Here is a 25,541-nt window from a genome sequence, read left to right as displayed (position 1 = left end):
AGCCCGGGGGAAGTTTAAGAGATATATGGTGATATGTGGTGGGATGGGAGGATGGGATGTGTTTGTACTGGGCTTGTTTGTTTTGAGCCCAGGGCTGAGGAATGTGCACGGCTCTTTTCATTCCCCCCCTTTCTTTTCAGGTATTTTTTAGAGCCAATCTTGGGTCTTATAAGTCTGATTCTGTTTCAGCGTTTACAGGTTGGTATTGGGCTCTGAGGACTATGAGTTGTACAGTGTTAAACCTTTTTTTAACGAACCGCAAAATTCTGTTAACAACACAAGGTCCTACGGTAAGCAGAAATAGTAGACTCAGCAGGGGTCTAAGGAAGGGGGCTAACAGAGAAAACATAGATGAGTTCCACCATTGGTCTGCAGCTGAAGCAAACTGCCGTGTTCTTACTTCTGTGCTTAACTTGCGTAACTGTTGGACTCGGTCTTCTACGAGTCCTGATTCATTTATGTAGAAACAACAGTCTTCCTTTAGAAACATAACACGTTCTTCTTTTTTCAGCAGTGAGTAGGTCTAAGGCCTTCCGGTTCTGCAAGGTTACCTGTGCTAGGGACGTGAGCTGCCGCTGGAGGGAGGCAAGGGACTTAGCTGACTCCTCCATAGCAACGGCAAATTGTTGGTACAGCTTGTTACTTTCTATAAGGGTGTGACCTAGGGCTCCCCCAGCCAGTCCGGCCACCATGAAGGATGCGGTGAGGGAGATTCCTGCAATGAGGGGGAGAAATATGGCTCGTGCAGGTCTCGGTCTAGGGTCTGGGTGAATAACAGCACTAGTCCAGTTACCGGTATACTTTAGGAACTCGCCGGCAGTAAGTAGAGTTAACCGGGGAACTAATGTGACAGGAAGACACAGTAGGTTGGTAACAGAGGGGCTTGATAGGTTTTTAGATAATGTTCCATTACACCAGAAGAATATGCCTGACGGAGCCTTTAAGGTGATGTTAGGGGGCGTTGCAGTGATGTTGCAGAGGCTGGAATTAGTTCCTGAGAAACAGTAGGGAAACTTCTCTTGACTGGGGCACGTTAGGGATAGGGGCATATGAGAGGTTTTGGTGGTTGTTAGCTTGGGCAGAGGTGGATGATCCTTATGGCAGGGGGACAGCGGTTAGCGGTGGACGCCTTAAAGTGGCACATAGAAAGCAGCCAGACAGGCTGTGAAGTCCTGTAAGGTTGGCAAGTTCTAATCCTTCTTGCAATAATTTTAACCAGGAAAAAGGACGTAAATCTTGTGTCAGGCGGTTTTCTTGTCGCTGGATATTTCCATGGACCAGGGGCCATACCTGCACTAGACCCCGCCACAGATAGAGGTGACTGCTAGGCCATGTGGAGGCGGAGGAGTAGTATACAGCCCCGTGTTGAGGCGTGGTCCAGCGGGAGTTCCAGGGGTCTCTAACTATCCATGTATATGAAAGGTCTCTATCTCGTCTGCGATGGAAGGGCCATCTGGGATCTATCTGTTCTTCTTCACCTCACCATTGGTATTTATGGATGTTACAATAGTTATAAGGGCAGCCGGCACTTTGGTGCCACCAATAGTGCTTACAATTGTATTCAGTCTGATCATACTCGAAGCATATTATTGGTGCCACTGGTTTGGCTACTGGGAAATCGGTAAAATTTAGTAAAATTGGGCTATTGCACCCTGAGGAGGGGCAATCTGCACTGGCCACTAATTTCCTGGGCTTATGAGGTTGCCTAGGGTGGGTTTGGTTTTCATAAAGCCAGAATCTCCAGACAAAGGGATTAGGAGCTGGCTTTATGTTTTCCTCAGCGGCCACTAGGGCGACTAATGTTAGAGTTAGACTACTTAACTGCATGTTTGCAGTGAGTTATGCTGCCGGCGCAGGGTGAGTTTTAAGGGGTTGTTCTTAGCTTTGTCCACAGTCTACGTGTCCGGTGCTTCAGCCGCCGCCGCCGTGATTGGCCTTAGAAGGTCGGAGGTTGGGTCCACTGGCTTGACGTGGGTGTAGTGGATCCACGACGCAATGCCTTCTACCTTCAGGGTGGTGGGTGTGGTCAGGAGTACTTGGAGTGGTCTTTTCCACCTGGGCTCTAGGGTCTTTTGTCGGTATCGCTTAACCAGGACTCAGTCTCCTGGCTGGTACGGATGGGGTGTCGGTGGGGGACTGGTCTCATATAGCTCTCTCAGCTTGGGCCAGATTTCTTGGTGAATTTTCTGTAAGGCTTGTAAGGAAAATAAGAATTCAGAGATATTTTCTGTTTCAGACTTAAGCAGGTCATCTTTTAAGCTAGGAACCAGGGGTGGAGGTCTGCCATACATGATTTCGTAAGGGGTGAGGCCTAGTTTGTAAGGGGTATTACGGGCCTGGAACAGAGCATAGGGGAGAAGGACTACCTAATTAGCGCCAGTCTCTATAGTCACTTTAGTTAAGGTCTCTTTTAAGGTCCGATTCATCCTTTCTACCTGTCCTGAACTCTGGGGCCTGTAAGCGCAATGTAGTTTCTAATTTGCCTTAAGGATGGAAGCCAAGTCCTGACTTACCTTAGCGACGAAAGCGGGCCTATTATCTGACCTTATCTGGATGGGGAAGCCATACTTGGGAAGGATATCTTCCAGAATTTTCTTTGCTACGACCTGAGCAGTTTCTCTTTTGGTTGGGAATGCTTCAGTCCACCTTGAAAAAGTATCTACAAAGACAAGTAAGTACCAGTACCTGTACTTTCCTGGCTTTATTTCAGTAAAATCTACTTCCTAGTAGATACCGGGCCTGGTTCCTTTGAGCCTTGTTCCTGCTGCAGCTTGAGATTGGGGGTATGCGTTGTTAAGCTGGCAGACTTTGCAACTTGTCACGATACTGCTGGCCGTCTCAGCTATATGTCTGATTTTGAGCTTGGAGCGTCTGATCAGGTCTATCATCCGCCGGGCCCCCAGGTGGGTGGTTCGGTGGATGTGTTCTAACACCTGTTGTCTTAATTTTTCTGGTAGGATGGTTTGGTCATTAGTATCAGTCCACCACCTATTCTGGATTTGTTTCAGGGGAAGTTTGTCAATCCACTGGAGATCTTGTTCTGAATATTCAGGGAAATATGGCAAGTCCTGGGGGCCCGGGTCAGGGAGCTGGAGTGCAAGGAGTTGGCTGGGAGCCTTCGCCACATTTCTTGCAGTTTGGTCTGCCAGAAAGTTGCCTTGAGCAGTTGGAGTAGTTAGTTTCTGATGCCCTGGGCAATGTACAATGGCTAATTTTTCTGGCCTCCATAGGGCTGTTAGCAGGGCTAGGATCTCTTGCTTGTTTTTAATCTCTTTTCCTTCAGCCGTCAGTAACCTTCGCTCCTTGTAAATGGCCCTACGTATATGCGCCGTTGCAAAAGCATATCGGCTGTCTGTATATACTGTCAGCTTTTTCCTCGCCCCTAAGGTAAGAGCTTGGGTGAGCGCTATCAGTTCGGCCTTCTGGGCCGAGGTCCCCGGGGGCAGGGGTTCCGCCCAGATTACCTCAGTCTCTGAAGTTACTGCCGCCCCAGCGTACCTCTGGCCTTGATGCATGAAGCTGCTCCTATCAGTGAACCAGACGAGGTCGGCGTCAGGAAGTGGGCGGTCCTGCAGGTCTTCTCGAACTCCGTGCACCTGAGCTAGTATCTCGGTGCAGTCATGGAGTGGGGCGTCCAGGTCCGGGTTGGGCAGCAGCAAGGCAGGGTTTAAGGTCGTTGGGGGCAGGAAAATTATCCTGAGAGGATTTAGTAGTAGTCCTTGGTAGTGGGTGAGCCGGGCGTTACTCATCCATCGATTAGGTGGCTGTTTGAGTACACCTTCGATGGCATGTGGAGTAACGACCCGCAATTCTTGCCCTATGACAAGTTTATCAGCATCTTGCACCATCAGAGCCGTGGCCGCAATCATTCGGAGACAAGGGGGCCACCTGGCAGCTACTGGGTCTAACTTCTTTGACAGGTAGGCAACTGGCCTCTGCCAGGGGCCTAAGTTCTGAGTTATTACCGCCTTGGCAACACCTTTATTTTCATCCACGTATAAGTGGAAGGGCTTGGTAACATCAGGTAGTCTTAGTGCAGGCGTGGAGAGTAGGGCGGTTTTAATCTGTTGGAAGGCCAACTCGGCTTCGTCTGTCCAATTAAATGGTTGTTGCCCCCGTGTTGCCTGGTACAAGGGTTTAGCCAGTTCTGCGAACCTAGGTATCCATAGTCGGCAAAATCTTGCTGACCCTAGGAACTCTTTCACTTGTCGGGTGGATTGTGGCCTGGGGATCTGCAGAACAGTTTGTTTCTGGGCGTCTGTTAGCCAGCACTGCCTTCCTTTAAGCAGGTACTTTAGATATATTACCTCTGGCTTACAGATTTGAGCTTTCTTTGCCGAGGCTCGGTAGCCTAGATTCCTTAGAGCTTGTAAGAGACCCTTGGTGCTTTGGATGCAAGCTTCTTGGGTCTCAGCAGCAATCAGGAGGTCATCAACATACTGGAGTAAAATTATTTCAGGGTGTTTACATCGGTACTCACCTAGGTCTTCATGGAGGGCCTCATCGAACAGGGTAGGAGAGTTTTTGAATCTTTGCGGCAGCCTGGTCCATGTCAGTTGGCCACTTATGCCCTTATCAGGGTCATTCCACTCGAAGGCGAAGAGCTTTTGGCTCTGAGGGGCTAAAGGCAAACTAAAGAAAGCATCTTTCAAATCTAAAACAGTGTACCATTGATGTTTAGGGTTTAAGGTACTTAGGAGGGTATACGGGTTAGGTACAGTTGGATGTATGTCCACAACCTTCTTGTTGATTTCTCTTAAGTCTTGTACAGGTCTGTATTCTTCACTATTAGGTTTTCCTACCGGCAACAATGGAGTATTCCAGGGTGAGTGACATGGGCGTAGGACCTCTTGGTCAAGGAGCCGGCGGATATGCGGGGCAATCCTTCTCTTGGCCTCTAGGGGCATCGGGTATTGGCGTACCCGCACGGGGTCTGTCCTAGGCTTAAGTTCAATAAATAAGGCAGGACGGTGTTTTGCTAGACCTAAGCCCCCCGTTTCCGCCTACGCTTCTGGATACTGCTGGAGCCAAGTTGCTATGTCCTGGTCAGGGGCCGCTTTCTCCTGGTGGAGCCGGTACTCATCTTCTAGGTTTATAGTCAGGATGGACATGGTTCGATTGTGGGGGTTGGTCACGACGGGCCCCTCAGGGAGGAAATGGATCTGTGCTCCTATTTTAGTTAGCAGGTCTCTCCCCAATAGGGGACAGGGGCTCTCAGGGATGACCAGGAAAGAATGGGTTACATTCTTGGCTCCGAGGTTTACTGTTCTTTGTGTTGTCCACGGGTATTTCTTAACTCCTGTGGCCTCTTGTACCCATGAGGATTTGGAGGATAATTTCCTATTAGTTTTAACTAAGACCGAGTGCTGTGCTCCTGTATCGACCAAGAACTGGACTGGGGACCCCTCCACTTGCAAAGTTACCTTAGGTTCGGGGAGGGGGTCCGAACCTCGTCTTCCCTAGTCTTCGTCTTGAGTGACTAGTACGGGTGTAGACCTAGGGGGTCCGGGTCCTTGTCTTCGTGGTTTCTTTTTGGGGCAGTCTTTTACTTAGTGGCCAGCCCTCTTACAACAGGCACATTGGTCTTTGCTCAGATTATCATGCCGGGGGGGCCGCCTGGGTTGGGTGTACTTTGGCTGTAGATGCTCTTTCTGTACTACTGCTGCCAGGACCTTGGTCATTTTTTCAGTGGCCTTAAATTGCTTTTCCTCTGGAGTATCTCTGTTATTGTAAACCCGCTGGGCTATCTGAAGGAGGTCCTGAATCCGCTTTCTTTCCAAGTCTTCTAATTTCTGGAGTTTTCTCTTAATATCTGGGGCTGCCTGATTTACGAAAGACATTACAACAGCTGCCTGACTTCCTGGAGCCTTTGGATCTATGGGGGTGTACTGTCTAAAAGCTTCCATTAATCTTTCTAAGTAGGTAGCTGGGCTTTCTGTCTTTCCTTGCAGAATAGAATATACTTTAGCCAAATTAGTGGGCTTGCGAGCAGCTGCCCGGAGACCCGCCATTAGAGTCTGGCGATAAAGGTGTAGCCGTCCTCTACCTTCTGCCGTGTTGTAGTCCTACGCCGGCCTGGTCAGAGGAAAGGTTGCGTTTATGAGGTCGGGGTTGGCAGTCGGTTGACCGTCGTCCCCTGGGACCAGCTTTCTAGCTTCTATCTGTATTCTTTCTCGCTCTTCCGTGGTGAACAAAATTCGGAGGAGCTGCTGACAATCATCCTAAGTGGGCTGGTGGGTGAACATGACACTATCTAGTAAAGCCAGTAAATCTTTGGGGTTGTCTGAAAACCGAGCACTTTGAGTTTTCCAGTTATACAGATCACTGGTGGAGAATGGCCAGTACTGGAGCCTGGGGATTCCTGTGTCATCCGGGGGTCCTATTTCCCGAAGGGGTAAAGCCACCGTGGAGTCAGGCGGCTGAGGGGGGCTGGTCCGCGAAGTGCGCCCTCGCATCCTCCCCGCCAGCCCTTCAAAGTTACTTTCCCTTTCAGCGGGCCCGTGAGTGCCGGCCGCCTCCCGTCCGCCTGCTCCCTCCCGCAGCTCAGCCAGGGGGGCTGGGGCCTGGGGCCCGGAGGGGTACGGAGGGGGTTCTGTGAACAGTGGGTCCCCGCTGTCAGGTAAAACAGGATGGGGGGGGGCAGTTGGTTGCTTGGATTTTAGTGGTCGAGCAACTAGTGCCTTACAGGGTTCAGAGGCCAATTGGAAAGGGGACAGCCAAGGAGGCGGGTTCTCAACAAGGTCCTGCCATATGACGATATATGGGATATGATTTAAGTGGCCTGCACGCCTAGGTAGGAAAATCTTGGACTTTACCTTAGTGATGACAGCAAGTCGGAAGGTCCTTTCGGGCGGCCACCTCACATCAAAGGCAGGCCATTCGGAGCGACACAGAGTAATTAGCTTTCCTTTCCTGATTTCTATACTAAGATCATGGCCCCTTGCTCTAACTTCTTTGAAATTACTCGTAAGGAGAGATAGAGGAGTGCTTTGGGTATTACCTATCCTGTAATAATTTGTAGTCTCTTCCTGTAAAGGAATGTGGGTTTGAATCCTTGTAAAGGAAATCTGATCTGACTTACTTATTAATGATATCTAATCGCAGGCGCACTTTGGCAGCCCTGGTCAGAGGCAGCTGCTGCCTGCCAAACCGGGGCAGTTCAGATCGCAAGCGCGCACCGGAAGCCCGGGTCAGAGTCGGCTGCCTGGATCGCGGTCGCGCTGGGGCAGCCCAGATTAGAGACAGCTGCTGCCCGCCCAACCGGGCAGCTCAGATACGGCTGCTGCCTGCCAAACCGGGGCAGCTCAGATCAGAGACAGATGCTGCCCACCCAACCGGGCAGCTCAGATACGGCTGCTGCCCGCCAAACCGGGGCAGCTCAGATCAGAGACAGATGCTGCCCGATCAACCGGGCAGCTCAGATACGGCTGCTGCCCGCCAAACCGGGGCAGCTCAGATCGCAAGCGCGCACCGGAAGCCCGGGTCAGAGTCAGCTGCCTGGATCGCGGTCGCGCTGGGGCAGCCCAGATTAGAGACAGCTGCTGCCCGCCCAACCGGGCAGCTCAGATACGGCTGCTGCCCGCCAAACCGGGGCAGTTCAGATCGCAAGCACGCACTGGAAGCCCGGGTCAGAGTCAGCTGCCTGGATCGCGGTCGCGCTGGGGCAGCCTAGATTAGAGACAGCTGCTGCCCGCCCAACCGGGCAGCTCAGATACGGCTGCTGCCCGCCAAACCGGGGCAGCTCAGATCGCAAGCGCGCACCGGAAGCCTGGGTCAGAGTCAGCTGCCTGGATCGCGGTCGCGCTGGGGCAGCCTAGATTAGAGACAGCTGCTGCCCGCCCAACCGGGCAGCTCAGATACGGCTGCTGCCCGCCAAACCGGGGCAGCTCAGATCGCAATATAGATCAGATGAGAGCCAGGGGACGTCTCCTACCGGTCTCCGCTGGCCGTCCTATAGCGCGTCCGCCAGGACTGTGCCAGCTCCAGTTTCAGACCTCGTGAGTCACAGATTCGGATTCAGAACAGACACGGACAGACAAACGGAGACGAGCCAGCTCACCTATCAGTAGATCGATCCTAGCAGATCCGTTGACCAGGGGTCTGGTGGGCTTGGGGAATCCCGGACGAGCCCCCAGATGTTATGCCCAGACCGTTTGTTCCTTAAAGAAGACCACCAGAGTCCAGAGTCAAAGCCAAGTGGCAAGGATCTTTACTACAAGTTCGAAGCTGGTCCCTCCATTTCACCGCATACAAGAGGGCCCCGAACAATGTGAGTGTTTGCCTTTTTATAGCCTGAAAGTTACAGGGGAACAAAGGAATTCTTTTGGTTCCTGCTCTTTCAGTAAAACTTTGAATGGCTGTCCCCTCATCTGTCCCCTTATCGGAGACTTTCCTGGTGGTGTTTATACTGGGCTTGTTTGTTTTGAGCCCGGGGGAAGTTTAAGAGATATATGGTGATATGTGGTGAGATGGGAGGATGGGATGTGTTTGTACTGGGCTTGTTTGTTTTGAGCCCGGGGCTGAGGAATGTGCACGGCTCTTTTCACTGCTTTATGATGCCAGACTGGAGTTTGCAAATAGTAGTTCCTGCATATCCTCCACCTAATATTTTCTTGTAGATGCTTGATGCCAAGACCCTGTCTCACCTGTTGAGTCCTGGTTCTGTTATCATCAGTTAGCTTAGTAGCTTGATACAAACTTTATTATTTTTCATGATTCCATGGGTTGACTGGGCTCAGATGGATGTCTCACAGGACTCTTATGCAGCTGTGGATGGGTCTGGAACATCCAAGATGCTTCATTCCTATATCTGGCCCTTGGCAAAGAGAGCTGGAAGCTGCGCTCAGCTGGGCTGCTGATGACTGAGTCTCTTGCTCTCACTATGTAGTCTCATGGCCTCTCCTCTTCCATATGGCCTCCTCACAGGGTCTCCCTAGCAGGGTAGCTGAACATCTTACACGGCACCCAGGGATCTCCAAAGCACAAAAGCAGAAACTGTCATGGCTTCTGATGACTTAGGCCCCAGACAGGCACATCTCCGCCAATTCTGTGTTGTTCTGTTGGTTAAGTGGATCATAGAGCCAGCCTCGTTTGGGAGTTAGGAAAGGACTACGTAACCATGTGGATTTGGGGAGGCTCAATTCATTGCAGACACCAAGTGTGTTTTTACCTCACGCAGAATATAATCCTTTCAGGGATTCTGTGAACTGCACCCCACACCCTCTGACCTCAACTCCACCTTCCCTTCCTCCCTCCCCTCTCTCTGGCAATACTGACGTCTGCTTTCCTTTTGTGGGCTGGAAGAAGGCATTCAGGGAGGTGGTGCTGGGAACCTGAGTATTCCTTGACACGTAGGAATCATTTAGGAAGACTAGTAATGTTAAGGGAATCTAAGAGAGGGAAGAATGTTTAAGAACACTGAGGATGTGGAAAACTTCCTGTTGTAGTTCTAATCCTGTTAGGGTTAGAACATAGAGTAACTACTGGGGTATTGTGTAAGGTCAGGCAAAACAGACAAGGAGGGGCCAGGTCATGAAGAAAATTACATTCCAACCTAAGGAATTTCAGTTTGGTTTCCTAGATATTGAAGGGTTATAAGCAGGGAAAACTTGATCAGATTTGCATTTTAGAAAGAACACTCTGGCAGTTTGGGAAATACACTAGAAAGTGAAGAGATTAAGAAGGAGGTAGACCAGTTAGGACCAAAGATTAAGCAAGACATGGTGAAGGTCTTAGCTCAGCATGCCCCACACCCCTAGGGCGAGTGAGTCTATGGGCAAATTTAGAGTGTGGTGGGGGAGGCATGTCTGTATAATCAATTTGATTTGAAATGTATTATAAAATTTATGAACCTATGAAAGGTGATTAACTGATAAACATTTAGAAAATGGGTAGAGGGTACACATAGCCATTTTCTATCCAATCAGTGCATTGAAAAATTCTTCGTAATGTCCAGGCCCCATCAGCTCCTGTTCAGGTCTTGGAACTATCTCCTCATACTCTTTATTGTTAAATATGCTGTTCCTGGCTAATTTATATCTCCCGCTGAAAGAAAAAAGTAGCACTGTAGTTATTACTCACAATGGCATGGCTCTTTGCAAGCTATTTGTATAGAAACAATGTAGATCTTTTTCCTCTTCCAGTTTCCTAGTACCAGTTATTTTGTGCTGGTTACATTCTTACTCATGACATGACATCATCCATCATGTTGACTGTGAATGCTGATTTCCAGTGACTCTCTCAGAGATTGTTATGGTGCTTCCTCGATGATGACCACAAATGCGCCTGTTACCCAGGGCGTGCAGGAAAATGTGAGCAATAATCTGATTTTCTGCTCACGTTAAATTTATTGTTCAGACTTTTATACCACAAATGTAAATTAACACATATTCCAATCATGTTTTCTTTTGAACTCTTGAGGCCATAATCATTGCACTCCTAGAATGTCATCTCTTTTAATTTTGGACACACTTCTGCCTCCCACACTGCTTTCTGTAGGGAAGAGAGGAAAGGAACCTCTAGGCTTGGCAGGAAAAGTACAATCCCATTCATCCAGGGAATATCTATCATCTCTCAGACCTTAAGACCAACCTGGGAGAGCACAGCATCATCATATCCATCAATCAGAGGCAACACTGCACAGCAACAGCCTCAGAAGCTCTCAGAAGAAACAGACCTGGGGTCACCCCAGAGGACTTCCTGACATGTGTTATCCTAGCCTGTAAAAGGTGTGGCGGGACTGGTAGTAAAAGATTCTGTTAACACTCTCCTTACCCTTGGGTGCTAGAGACCAGAGATAGGATTGCAAGGTAACAAGTGCCAATGCACAGGCCCATGTGTGTCACACTGGCCAGTAGGAGCAATCTGCTTCCCTCCTGGAACAGGGGCCCAGCCACAGGACCCCAGAACAACCCCCCAGAAGCATGGTTCAGAGTTCCTTGGGGCACTGGTTGACCACATATGTCAGGTAGAGTTTCAGGGAACACTCTGAAGAAGCGAAACAAGGACCAGGAACCATGTGGGCTGGAGTGGCCTGTCTGGATGCTACTGAAAGACCAGCCAGTCCCAGACACTGGAGAGAACTTAGAAAATGTCAAGGAATGGGCCAAATGTAGGGGCGCATGCCTGTAATCCCAGCACTTTGGGAGGTTGAGGCAGGGGGATCACTTGAGCTCAGGAGTTTGAGACCACCCCAGGCAACCTAGTGAGACCTTGTCTCTACAAGAAATCAAAAATTAGCTGGGCATGATGGCACGTGCTGTAGTCCCAGCTACCTGAGAGGCTGGGGCAGAAGGATCACTTGAGCCCAGCAGGTGTGGCTGCAGTGGGCTATAATTGTACCACTCCACTCCAGCCTGGGTGACAGAGTGAGAACTTATCTCAGAAAAAAAAAGAAAGAAAGAAAGAAAGAAAATGTTGAGGAAAGCACTCTGAAACACAAGGCTCCCTTTTGCTTCAAGGCCTTAGATAGGCGCCCTACTTGCCCCAGTCTAAGAGTGGTACCAGCAGTTTGAAGGAGCAGTGAGTTCAAAAGCCGCAGGTTCATTTGAGAGACTCTGTGAAGATGTTTAGGGAAATAATCCATAATAAAGATGTCCAACCTCTCTCTCTCTGACTTAAATATATTTTAAAAATATATCTTACTGTAAACACCAATATTAAAGCAGATACTAGCACAGGTGTTGTGGTTGAAGTGGAAGATAAGAGTTCAGAGCCTAGCTGATGGCCTGAGTTCAGTACCACAGCACACCTCTGTCTCCATGAAATCCCAGGAAAACCTTAGGGACCCATAGAACACAGCCTGAAGCTATGCATCTAAAGAATGTGCACACAGGCTAGAGGCAAAAATGAAGGCTAAATTATCATTCATGCAAATATTAATATTGCAGATATCCACTAATATTTCCCATATGGTATAGTGTAACCTGCTTTGAAAGTTTGTTGGCCAGGTGCAGTGGCTCACGCCTGTAGTCCGAGCATTTTGGGAGGCTGAGGCAGGCAGATCACTTGAGGCCAGGAGTTTGAGACCAGCCTGGCCAACATGGTGAAACCCCTCGATTCTACTAAAATTACAAAAATTAGCTGGTGTGGTGGTGGGCCACTGCACTCCATCCTGGGTGATAGAGTGAGACTCCGTCTAAAAAAAATAAAGTTTGTTGTTTGTTGAAGAACTCAGACCACTTTCTTGAACTTTTTCAGTTTTTTTCCTCAAAAATCCAATACAAATTTTTATTAATTCTTTGTAGTTCTCCCCTGTTACCCACTACTCTCTGTAAGACCATAATGAAATTTTAGAAAAGGAAGTTTCTGTTATTTACAATTTATAATGATTCGGAAAATAAGTTATAAAGAAAGAAAAAGAAAGAAAGGAAATAATAATAGAAAAAAAAAATGGCCCACCCAAATCCTTACAGTCCAAGATGAACTGGAACAAAACACATTAGTGAGTGTCTCATACCTGTGCTTGGTTCTGTGTTGAGTATCCCTGCAATTCCATTTAAGACTTGCTAGGAAATTATTTATTTCTACTGGAAAATCACACAATGTTCTTTAAAGAAATCCTGTTACTAAATGGCTCCAGGAGAGTTTTGCTGATTTCTAGAGAAGAACAGTCATGCTCTTTGTCTTGAACTGAAAGGCTGACAGCAAAGGAGGCCAACCTCGGGTGCCCTCGCCGCCAGACATAAAAGGGCTGCTTTGAAATTCTTGCCAACTGGTTGACAGTATTTTCATTATTTCTGTGAAGCCTGACACAGATCTTTTAATGAAGCTGCAGTTGTGTCTCACTGGCAGGATAAATTAGCTGAAATTGTGCATATTCTACCTGTCCTGAGGTTCCCAGGGGCTAAAGGCTGACGACCTATAGAGGTGAATTCACTGAAGAAGTAAGAAGGAAACTCATACAAGTTTTAATAATAGCAGCTCAACCCCGACCCCTGAAGAAAATGCACAACAATTGAAAGGGGTCTCTATTTCAGCTGGAAACTGAGGGGAGGGAGAAAAGATGGGAGAGCAAGAGTCAGAACAGGGGTGGGGTCTGTTCCCACCGGGGGATGGAGTAAGTTCATGACAGGGGAAATATCTTTCCATCTCTTTTCTCTTTGAGTGCTGTCAGAGTGACCCCCTGATGTTTCTAGCCCCACATCTTACCAATCATTGAGAAGGTGCCACTTTGGGAGGATCATCAGACTTGCTCCTATTGTCCTCCTTCCACTTCCACCACCTGCAAGGCCCCTCATGTCGGGAGGTACACATTGTCAGCCCACTCATGCCCATCCATCAGGGCACAGCTCATTTGTCACCTCCTCTGCGGACTCCTTGTTCCTTTATTCTGAATTAAGCTATGTTACTACCATGTGCTTTAAACCTTGTCTTTACGCTAATGCCTTGCACTTTATTGCATTATCTTTCAATAGGCTGATCCTTGCAGGCATGAATACTGTCTCTTCTACAGTTGATTATCTGACAGCATCAGCACAGTATTGACTTTTCTGGATTTTTTGAAACTTGGATGTTAGTTGAGAATTCTACATGCTTGATGGAAATGAAAACAAATAACCATTGTGTTTATTGGTCTTCTTAATGAGCTCTTTTGTGAAGTATATGTCTGTCTTTTGTCTACTTTTCTATTGAGTCACCTGGCTTTTTCTTATGGACTTGTAGGTTTCTTTATAGATTGTGGCTAAGACACCTTTGTTGGTTGTGAGTGTTGCAAATATCTTTTCCTTTTTTTTTTTTTTGAGACAGGATCTTGCTTGCCTAGGCTAGAGTGCAGTGGCATGATCTTGGCTCATTGCAGCCTCTGCCACCTGGGTTCAAGCAATTCTCATGCCTCAGCCTCCTGTGTAGCTGGGATCACAGGCATGTACCACCCATGCATGGCCAATTTTTTTTTTTTTTTTTTTTTTTTTTTTTTAGTAGAGATGGGATTTCATCATGTTGACCAGGCTAGTCTTGAACTCCTGGCCTCAAGTGATTTGCCCACCTCAGCCTCCCAAAGTGCTGGGAATACAGGCATGAGTCACCGCTGCTGGCCATAAATATCTTTTCCTATTCTGTGGCTTCCCTTTTCATTCTCTTAATGATATCTTTTGGTGAAAACAAGCTCTTAATTTTATAAAGTCCAACTTATTTTATTTATGGCTTATGTTCTTTGTGTCCTAAGAAATCTTTGCCTAGCTCCAAATCATAAAGGTGTTCTCCTAAATTTTCTTCTAGAAGAATTATTTTCCCTTTCACATTTAGATAATCAATTCATCATGTGAGAAAAAGTGATTTTTTTTGAGACAGCTGTGTAAATATTTACAGATCTCAAAGTTACCATCATCCAGCCTCGTTTTACAAATCTATAACAATCCCCTGTGTAACCTCTTAACACTTGCTTCTAATATCTTAAAAGAGAATACTAGTCAAGAAAGTTGGCCAGACATGGTGGCTCATGCCTGTAACCTCAGCACTTTGGGAGACTGAGGCAGGTGGATTGCTTGAGGCAAGGAGTTCAAGACCAGCCTAGGCAACATGGAGAGACCCTGTCTCTACAAAAATAAAAAATTAGTTGGGCATGGTGGTACATCTGTAGTCCTAGCTACTCGGGAGGCTGAGGCGCAAAGATCACTTGAGCCCGGGAGGTTGAGGCTGCACCAGTGAGCTGTGTTTGCCTCACATTACTCATGCGTTTGCCTGGGTGAGAGATATAATTTTCTACACTGTACTAACTTCCCTGGAGGCCTTTTGAACAAAGAGCTAGACTAAAAAAGACAGAAAAGCAGTCTAGTCAAAAAACAAAACAAAAAAAACTTTGGTATTAAACAACAGCAGGTTTAAATTCCAGTCCTATTTTTCAGTTTTTTGTGACCTAGGACAAGGCGTATACTGGCTTTCAGCCTTGGTTTCTGCTCTGGAAAGTGGTCATAATGGTAGCTGAGATGTTTTACTGTTTGCCACGTGCCAGACTCTATGCCAATGCTTCACCTGCACAATCTCATTTAAATCTCGGAACCACTCTGTTACATATGAATAGTTAATATATCTTCTTTATAGATTATAAACAGAGAGGAGCCATACAGTTACCCAATGGTGCATCCAGGATTTAAGTTTGGGCAGGCTGATCCCAGGGCTTACATATGTAGACACTGTCCTTACTTCTTTCCTATTAAAATTCAAAAGCCCTAAGGTGGCAGTAAAGTGAGACAAGCCGGGAAAAGTGCTTAGCCCAGTGCATGGGCCCTGTTAAGTGCTTAATAAATACTAAAGTTTGTGAGTGTAGCAACAAATAACTAATCCATATTGTCCCCATCCCCAGGCACTTTGGAAGAGCTAGAATCCATAGCCACTTCAGGAAATGACATAGGAAATCTTTCAAGGTACAGGTAAGAAAATCATGAAAGTTGCATGCTAATGTGATTGGGGTTGGAAATACTTACTGATTACCCAACCAATATTATAATCTTCATTAATTAATTAATTCTCCTTACTCTCACTCTATTCTTCCCTTCCTTTCTTCCTCCCCTCTTTCATCAAGGAAATACTTATTGAGTGCTTACTATGTGCTAGGTCTGTTCTAGGAGCTGGTAACACAGCAGTGAAAACAACAGTCAACTTCTCCACCCAAACCAAATTTCACTATGGGTTCATTGTCTGGTCTATACAATAAACAAATAAATCAGTAAGTACATAATATTTAATAAGTGCTATGAAGGTAAATAATGCAGGTTGAAAGAGTAGCGGGTGAGGAAGCAGGGGAAAAAAGGATTCATTTATGGATGGAGAGGTCAGGGAAGCCCACTTTGTGGGGGTGACATCTGATTAGACATCAGAAGAGGTGAGGAAGATGTTGTGAGGATATCTGGTGACAAGGAGAGGAGAGGACAGTAGTTTCAGAGGCCTGGAGTGGGGGTGTGTTGGAAATATTCAAGTAACTGCAAGGAGTCCAGTTCAACTGGAACAGAGTGAGCTTAGAAGAAAATGAGACCAGAGAAATGTGAGGGGTCAGATTGTGGAAGGCCTCAGTGCCCTTGGCAAGGTAGGGTTTTAGTGAGAAGCAGTTTTGCACAGTGGTTAAGAACATAGTTTCCACCAGTGAGTTCTATAAGTTCAAATACTAGCTTTAATATTTACATAAATTTGAGCCTTGTGTTGTGCCTATTTGTGCCTTAGTTTCTTCATCTGTAAAATGGGATTAATAATATCAAATTAGACTTGAGAAAATTCTGGCAATTTCTTGGCATCCAGGTAAAGAGCTGAAATTAAAGCATCTCTTGCTTGAACTTGTAATTCACAGAAGGTATTAAACCTTTACTTACACCAATACCAAAAATAGATTTTGTATTAATAACATAGAGGTGGCTTTTCAGACTACTATCACAAGTTTTTGTTTTTTGGGGGGTTTTGAGACAGGGTCTTGCCGTGTTGCCTAGGCTGGTCTTGAACTTCTGGGCTCAAGTGATCCGCCTGCCTTGGCCTCCCAGAGTGCTGGGATTACAGGCGTGAGCCATTGCATCTGGCCAGCTATCATAAGATAATTGAACAAAAGAATATCCTTGGCTAATTATTGATCAAATTTCAATTAGCAAATGACTGCATATTACCAGTGAGTTTTCAAAGGGACTTGAGAATAGGTCTGGATCAGATCAGATATCAAAATAAACTTTCTCCCAGACAGATTCAGAGCATTTCATCAAGACGATTCAAGTAACATGAATGAAGACAAATCGGGGCCAAAAGGATGTAGCCTGCAAAGTATGACAGGGCTTGATGGAATAACATCAATATTGGTGTTCTAATATGCAATATAATTAGATTTCAGATCTAGACTCTTCTGAAAATAATGCAGACAGAGAAGTGCCTCAGGTCAGGATTTTAATTCAGAGAGTAAGATAAGAATAAATATCTTGTGGTAGTGCTCTTTTTTGTTGAAGGGTAGACTTTACTACAGAGTACATGTTGAGGTCTGATATATTTGGCAGTGCCACCATCTTCAATGTCTCTGATTTGCTTCCCAAAGTAGAGAAGGGAACACAAGTGAAAAGGAAGGTGGGATTTATTTGGATCCCAGGTTTCCAAAGACAGCATTTACACCTCTTACTGCCTCAGTTAGCCATAGCTCAAAGCTAGAGCGATTTTTGTTTCTCCTCCAAGGTAGCAAGGAAGCAAATAACTTCAGTGGTATCTTTTGTGCTACATTCTGAGATAGACGATGATTGTGATTATAGGAAGTCTTGTTCCATTTTAATTTATTCAACCATCACTTCATAAAGCATCCCCTAGGTTGGCCATAAGCAGCTCAGAGTTCCACATTCCTGCTACCTTTGCTCTTCCCTCAAGTACACCATCAAGGGCAAGAAGGGTCACTGAACCCTTCTTGGGGTTTACAGTCTTAGTGGAAAACATTAAACCAGTCAGTTCATGGAAAAATGTTCTGCTGACACTGACTCTTTGGCCACTTTTTATCCTAAGAGATCAGAGAAGATGGGCCTGGATGTTAAGCCTATTGAACAATGGGTCAAAGATAAAAAACAGAGACGCAGTTGACAAGATTTTAGCAGCTCCTCGTGCTCCCTCCACTTCCTCTCATTTCACTCCCAACGGGGAAGGGTGTGGCCATGCTGTAGGCTTCAGGATGCCTTTTCTTTTGCAGGGCCAGAGCCTGAGACAAAAGCCTAAGAGCTCAGCCTCGTCTAGGCAAAATACATTCACCAAGTTGCATGTGGTCTACTCCAGTTCACAAGAGTCTACACTGGGGCTTGAGCCAGAGCCCAGCTAAATAGAACATGCCTCTTTGCCCACCATCCTTTTCTGTGTATATCGTTTACTGCAGGACAGATGGAATTCAAGTGTGCAGGATCCCTTAGCCATAAATCCCTCCAGCTCCCTATATTCCTACCAGATGGCATAGAGTTGGGGACTGAGAAGGCATATTCACTGGGGACCAGCATTTGGGCAGTAGAGGCCCTAAGAGAGTGAGGGAAGCTCTTGGAGGATTTGGTATTGGTAGTAAAAAGGACTCCTTTTGGGTACTAGCTTATCCAGAACTTAAAATGTTGGAGCAGCAAGGAGCTGTGAGTCCCATGGTAAGCTCATCAGTCAGCTCAGCCCAAAGGATCTGGAGGCCCTGACGGCTGCTTCTCTGGAATCTGAGCCAAGGAAGGCAAGCCAGGAGGATGAGATCACAGTCACCTCATTAATGTACTATGTGTAACACAAGTGGGTGGCAAGAAGAGCTCTCGTTTCAGAGAACACTTTGTCTTAATGCTTAGTCAAACGAGGACAAGTACATTTCAAAATGTGTGACATTTTAGCAGTAGACAGGTACAGATTCATAGTCCTTTCTCCACAATTATAAAATTTAAAAGGCTCTGAAAAACAGAAGCTCTTTTGTCAGTGTGGGAAAAAACCTCACATAGTGGCAAAAACCGTTTTGACCATTGGTTATGTTTCAGAGCCCCTACCCAGCACTATCATGTCTACTGTGTACATTTTTGTTATTTTGAAATTTGGGGTTAATTTCACTCTTTGAGAAGAGTTAAAGCTGCCCTTATAGGTAACAATGAAGAGAGGGAAAGGAAGAAAAGGAAGTGCCTGTTGAAATCAATAATATTATAAGTAAAGTTATTACAGAAGATAGATCCTGCTATCTGTCTTGAAAAATACAGTATCAGAATCAAAACAATATATGACTTAAAAAACAGAACGGCAAGTTGTAGAAGATTTCCTGTGCAACAATGACTAAGAACTAATGAAAAATAGGAAAACACTTTAAAGGGCAAAGAATGTAAATCATGATGATGTGTTAATTAAGTGGATTTGACAATGAAGCGAACATATACTACTAGTTTGTTATGAAGCAAGCTATTATACACTGCAAAAATTGAACATTGAAAATAACGTGAATATTTAGAAGGCTGTAGTGGTGGGGGGCTGGTAAATCTGAAATCTGTAGGGCAATTCCATAGGTTGGAAATTCAGGCAGGGTTTCTATGTTACAGTCTTAAGGTAGAAATCCTTCCCGACAACAATCTGGTTTTGCTATTAAGGCCCTCAACTAATTGTATGAGGTCCACCAACAATATCAAGGGTAATCTCCTTTACTTAAAGTCAACTGGTGGTATATCTTAACTGCATCTACAAAATACCTCACATCAACATCTAGACTGGTATTTGTCCAAACAAATGGTCATGCCAATGATCGTGGTCATGGTCATGGTCTAGCCAATCTGACACACAAAAATTTAACCATCACAGCTGCCTACAGAATTTAAGAGCTTTAATGCTAATAGAGTAAAATAGAAAAAAAGACACAGAATTTAAGAGCATCATGGTGTAAAATGCCTTACAAATATGTAATAAAATCACTCCTGATGATGTTGAAACAAATTAAAGATATTTTTAAAATTATTAAATTATTAAAATTAAATAATTTTAATTATTTAAATAAATAAATTTATCAAATGTATTTATTAAATAAATTTAGTATTTATGTAATAAATTATTAAATACTAACTTAAATTTATTGAATTAAATTTATTAATAAATAATAATTAATTTGATTTATTTAATTTTAATAATTCAAATATTAATTATTTAATAATAATTTATTAATTATTTGATACTTCAAATAATAGTTCTTTTTTATTCAGAACTAACATATCTTAGAAACAACCAAAATCTTGATAAACTTGTTAAAATACTGTCTGATGTAAACCTTAGTCCTGAACCTATTTATAATTTTGATATTAAATTTGATATTAAAGCTCTATATTGGTATTGTTTTCCCATGGTACTGACTCATGAGAAAGCTTCTATAGGTTTTAATAACACTAAACTCAGATGGACTGTGCTTGGCATGCAGCACTGTGTTTTGTTTTTTTTGAGACAGAGTCTCACTCTGTCACCCAGGCTGGAGTGCAGTGGCACGATCTCCGCTCACTGCAACCCCTGCCTCCCAGGTTCAAGCGATTCTCCTTCCTCAGCCTCCCAAGCAGCTGGGACTACAGGCACACGCCACCACACCCAGCTAATTTTTGTATTTTTAGTTGAGATGGGGTTTCACCATGTTGGTCAGGCTGGTCTTGAACTCCTGACCTTGGGATCCACCCACCTTGGCCTCCCAAAGTGCTGGGATTACAGGCATGAGCCACTGTGCCTGGCCAGCACTGTGTTTTTAAAACAAGATAAAATTGACAGTACCTGAGGAAAGCCTACACCCAAGAAATTTGAAAGGTATATGCAAATTACCTGTGCAAACAAGAAAGTATGAGTAATTAGAGAACTACTTTATGATGATTCAATGGCCACTTTGTACCAGCAATATGGGCTTATTACCAGCAAGCTGATGTAGAAGAAAAATGTAAAGTTCTATTACTTCTGGACCATGGCTTTACAAACCCTCCTCTTGAACTTCTTGCACAATGTTTTCAGTTTTTCTTTTCCTTGCAACATGACATCAGGAGTGTAGCCTTGGAGCCAAAGAGCTTTAGAGACTGAAAAGCAAGTCTGAGCACTTCTTTCCAAACTGTATGTTTGCTTCAGTGAACAGAAGCCAGGAATCTAAGACTTCCTTAAAGAGGTTATTCTCAAGGATACCATTTACAGAGCTGCCAATGCTCAGAATGATATTATTAAGTCAACATCAACAAATGCTAGGAACAGAATTTTGCTACTCCAATGTTGGAAAATAAAACCACCAACACAAACTTAGAAATATGTGGGCCCATTGATGAAAAAACAATTATGTCAATCTTTATTATTACACTAAGTTTTTATTGGCTGAAGTTGTTAGAAGAAGCTGATAGTAAAGAAATACTGATCATTGGTAGTGATGCAGTTGTGTATTTTCAGTGATGGGGAGATTGCTGAAATGTTGCAAATATAGTAAGTGTGAGGATTACAGAAGATAATGATGATGATATTATAAATATAGGTGAAAAAAACACCACAGATGATCTGGTGATGTTACTTAATGTGAGGTAGTTTATAGCTAGCCTGGAGTAATATGCTTTCAATGATGATGGAAAGATTGTTGACATTTACTCAAACACAAATTGTTTAGACAAAAATCCATGTTAATAAAACGAATGACAGGAGAAAGTTTGGTTTTTATAAAAAAAATTTTTAATCCGTATCATTTCTTATGATCCTGTGAATCCCAGTCCAAAGGCAGGAGAAGACCGACATTCCCGCTCCAGCATGCAGGCAGGAAGGGGACAAATCCCTTCCTCTGCTTTTGTTCTATCAAGCTTTCAACGGGTTGAATGAGGCCTCCCCATATTGACAAGGGCAATCTACTTTCCTGAGTCCACCAATTCAAATGCTAATCTCATCTGAAAACACTCTCACAGACACACCCAGAAGTAATGTTTAATCTGGGCACCCCGTAGCCTAGTCAGTTTGACCCATAAAATTAACCATTACAGGAGTTGAGGGCTTCAACATATGAATTTTGAGGGGATACAATTCAGTCCATATCATCCGCAGACTCCACTGATGGTATTATGTAAAATATAATATATGAATGTATAACCTTTCTAAAAATCTCAAAAATTCTAAATTATGAATTATCCAGCCAAAACCATTTCTGACAAGAGATTGTTGACCTATACAAAATATCCTATAACCTCTTTCCTTAAAAGAGTTGAGAGTATAAGACTATTGATCTAGAAAATAATAAAATTTTAGAAAAATGGAAGAAAATATTTCTATTGCTTGTTTCTCCCTTTAAACTCCTTTTATTCTAAGGAGAGTGCGGGCTTTTAAGAACTTGATGAAAAGGGTCTAGAATATCTCAACCATGATTGCATTTCAGCCCTCAGCCTACTCTGTACTTTTGTGTGAAGCCATCCAGGTCCTCAGAGTCTCATTTACTAGTCAGGAACAAGGCAGGACTGTGACTCTTACCCCAGGAACGTGCTCTTCCAAATACAGCACTCCTATCTACTCTAGATCTGCCACTTGCTGGTAGAGTGGTGGGCAATCCTCATCTCCAAAATGATAATAATGGCAGTGCTAACCGCAAGGGTTATTGTGGGGATTTGATGTGATGATCCCTGTGAAGTGCTTAGAACAGTGCCTGCTGTGTGATGGGCTCTCGATAAATGTCATTTATTACTATGAAAGGTTAGGAAGAGTAAAAATTACTTTGGTCTTTTCCATTAAGGTGAAATTGCCTCTGCAGATAACATGATCTTATATATGGAAAACCCTAAAGACTCCACCAAAAATCCATAAGAACTAATACATAAATTTAGTAAAGTTGCAGGACACAAAATCAACACAAAGAAATTAGCTGCATTTCTATACACTAACAGCCTATCTGAAAATGAAATCAAGAAAACAATCCCATTTACAATAGCTTTAATTAAAAAAAAAAACAAAAACTTAGTACTGGGTGGAGTGGGTCACACCTGTAATCTCAGCACTTTGGGAGGCTGAGGTAGGAGGATTGCTTGAGCCCAGGAGACCAGCCTGGGCAACATAGTGAGACCTTGTCTCTACAAAAATTTTAAAATTTGGCCAGGTGTGATGGTGTACACTTGTAGATACAGCTTCTTGGGGAGCTGAGGTGGGAGGATTGCTTGAGCCCAGGAAATTGAGGCTGCAGTGAGCTGTGATTGCACCACTTCATTCCAGCCTGGGCAACAGAGCAAGATCCTGTCTCAAAAAAATAAAAATAAAAATAAAAATATAAATAAACACTTAGGAATAAATTTAACTGACATGAAAGATCTGTACAGTTAAAATTATAAAACACTGATGAAAGAAATCGAAGACACCAATAATGGAAAGATACCCTATGTTTACAGATTGGAAGAATTGTTAAAATGTTTATACTATCTACATAAAGCAATCTACAGATTCAATGCAATCTCTATCAAAACTCCAGTGTTTTTTAGAGAAATAGAAAAAATAATTCTAAAATTCATATGGGATCCTTAATGACCCTGAGTAGCCAAAGCAATATTGAGAGAAAAAAAAAAAAAAGCTGGAAGCATCATACTATTTGATATCAAAATACACTACAAAGCTATAGTAATCCAAATAGCATGGTATTGGCACAAATACAGACATGTAGACCAGTGAAACAGAGATCCCAGAAGTAAATCCATGTATTTACAGTCAACTGATCTTTAACAATGGTGCCAAGAATACACAATAGGGAAAGAAGAGTCTCTTCAATAAATAGTGCTGGAAAAACTGCATATCCACATGCAGAAGAATGAAATTAGATCCTTATCTCATACCATATACAAATATCAACTCCAAATGGATTAAAGACTTAAAGTAGATCTGGAAAAAGGAAACTCTCTAAACAAAAGTCCTCCTCCCTACCCCTCTTCCAGCTGCTTTGCATCTGTTTGTGGAGCTCCACTTTTGTCCCGTTAAAGGTAAATGAGCACTTTCCTCCTTCCATTTCCACTGCACAGGTAACTCTCAAAGGACTTCACACTCATTAACTCCAGCATGGAGAGCAAGGGACTAAAGAGCAACACTTTTCGGAGACAGGTTTTTAGAACATTTATTTTCTGATGATGATGGTCTTCCTCTGTTTTCCCAGAGTTGGATGCCTACCTAGAGAATATCCAAAAAATGCAACAGTGTGCTTTGATGTTTGCCTACCATAGTTACCATTGTTAAATACTATTTATGGGTCCGGGCACTTCTAATCAAAAAGTGCCTGTAATCCCAGCACTTTTTGATTAGAATGTTAGAACTTTCAGCCCCATCCACCACTCCTATCACTATGCAAGGGAAAGGGGTTGGAAATTGAAGCTGGATGAGCACATTGGCTCACGCCTGTAATCCCAGCACTTTGGGAGGCTGAGGTGGGTGGCTCATTTGAGGTCAGGAGTTCAAGACCAGCCTGGCCAACATGGTGAAACCCCATCTCTACTAAAAATACAAAAATTAGCCAGACGTGGTGGCAGGCACCTGTAGTCCCAGCTACTCATGAGGCTGAGGCAGGAGGATCACTTGAACCCAGGAGGCAGAGTTGCAGTGAGCCAAGATTGCACCACTGCACTCCAGCCTGGGCAGCAGAGCGAGACTCCGTCTCAAAAAAAAAAAAAAAAATAGTGAATGACTCAGTCTATTTGGGCTGTTATAACAAAATAGTATATACTGGGTAATTTATAAACAATGGAAAGTTGTTGCTCACAGTTCTGGAGGCTGGGAAGTTCAAGACCATCCTGGCCAACATGGTGAAACCCCATCTCTACTAAAAATACAAAAATTAGCCAGGCATGGTGGTATAAACCTGTAGTCCCAGCTACTTGGGAGGCTGAGGCAGGAGAATTGCTTGAACCCGGGAGGTGAAGATTGCAGTGAGCCAAGATCGTGCCACTGCACTCTAGCCTGGGTAACAGAGTGAGACTCAGTCTAAAAAAAAAAAGGAAAAAAAAAATATGGGAGGCCACTGTTTTGGACTGATTCCTGCACTAGGCTCCATCAGCCGGGACCAAATCAAAATGAAATAAATTCTAGCTTCCACATAATTAAACTGAATTTAGAAATGGGCCAGTTAAAAAAAAAAATCTAGGAGATTCTCAGCAACCAATCCAAAGCCACCAAGTCAACCTGAGCTGACATAACATGAAAGGCCCCTCTGCTTTAACCCATACAAGGAAAGTTAACTGAAGCCATCTGATGTTAACCAACCCACTTTTGGCATGACACCATTTCTTTCTTGCTTAAGCTACCTTACAGAAATCGACTGTTCTGCCAACCCTGGAGGAATGTCTTTCCATTTTATGAATGGGATGCTGACCAACTCATAATTGCTAATAAAAGCTAATGAGATCTTTAAATTCAATTTGTTGAAATATTGTTCTCTGTCATCCTCTACCCCATCACCTGTGCTCAGCACCACACCTCTGCTTCACTGTGCCCCTTTATTATTTTTCTAAAGCTGAACAAATCACATGGGCCCCACAGTTAGTGTTTACCTTATGCAACGACCTGTGTGGCCCCTATCAGAGCAAACAGAGAAACAGAAAGATACTCTTCCCCCCAAATTAATTCCTCCTCTGCTCAAAAATGGCTTAAATTTCTTGAATTTCTTCAAGCCAGCCAAATGACAATCACAGTCATTATCTAAATGCAAACCCTTCTGAGATAGTGCTTTAATTCACAGTAAGATTCAAATAAATCATAACATCATATCTCAAGGGCAGATTTTCTTAAATGGGTACATACCGTTTTCATCAGTTGTTTTCTTAGAGCTCTGGATATTTCTCTTGTAAGAGGAACAATCTGTGCAATTACAGTTCTGTAAAATACAGCTACAGAATGCTCTGACTTAAGTGTCAGGAGAACAGCCAAGGAGCAAGTTGAGAACTGCCTGGAAGGACCTCTGGCATTACTTTAAAGCCCTGCCAGATCACTTCCGGTATCACATCATCAATTTCCTACCCCAGCTTCACTGACTCCCTATATTAGCATTTCCTGTTAATGTTTTTCATACCCACATGTGAGGGTTACATGGGATTTTAAGTTAGATTCAATAGAAGGAGCAGCAGTATAGAAATACAGTTATTAAAATTCCACTGGTA

The 25,541-nt window shown here is 44.1% G+C and overlaps 1 long non-coding RNA gene across 1 annotated transcript in view; it reads right to left on the bottom strand.

Annotated features, from left to right (window-relative positions):
- LOC134807491 (uncharacterized) overlaps positions 1-25,284 on the bottom strand; it is a 54,924-nt gene extending 29,640 nt beyond the window's left edge. Inside the window, exon 1 of the long non-coding RNA XR_010148089.1 lies at positions 25,186-25,284. This is a non-coding gene — a long non-coding RNA (uncharacterized LOC134807491). The remainder of the gene's footprint in view (positions 1-25,185) is intronic.
- Positions 25,285-25,541: the final 257 nt, after the last annotated feature.

The sequence above is a fragment of the Pan troglodytes genome, chromosome 10, assembly GCF_028858775.2.
Source record: "Pan troglodytes isolate AG18354 chromosome 10, NHGRI_mPanTro3-v2.0_pri, whole genome shotgun sequence".
Lineage (NCBI taxonomy): Eukaryota > Metazoa > Chordata > Mammalia > Primates > Hominidae > Pan > Pan troglodytes.
This window is presented reverse-complemented; position numbering and strand designations above follow the sequence as displayed.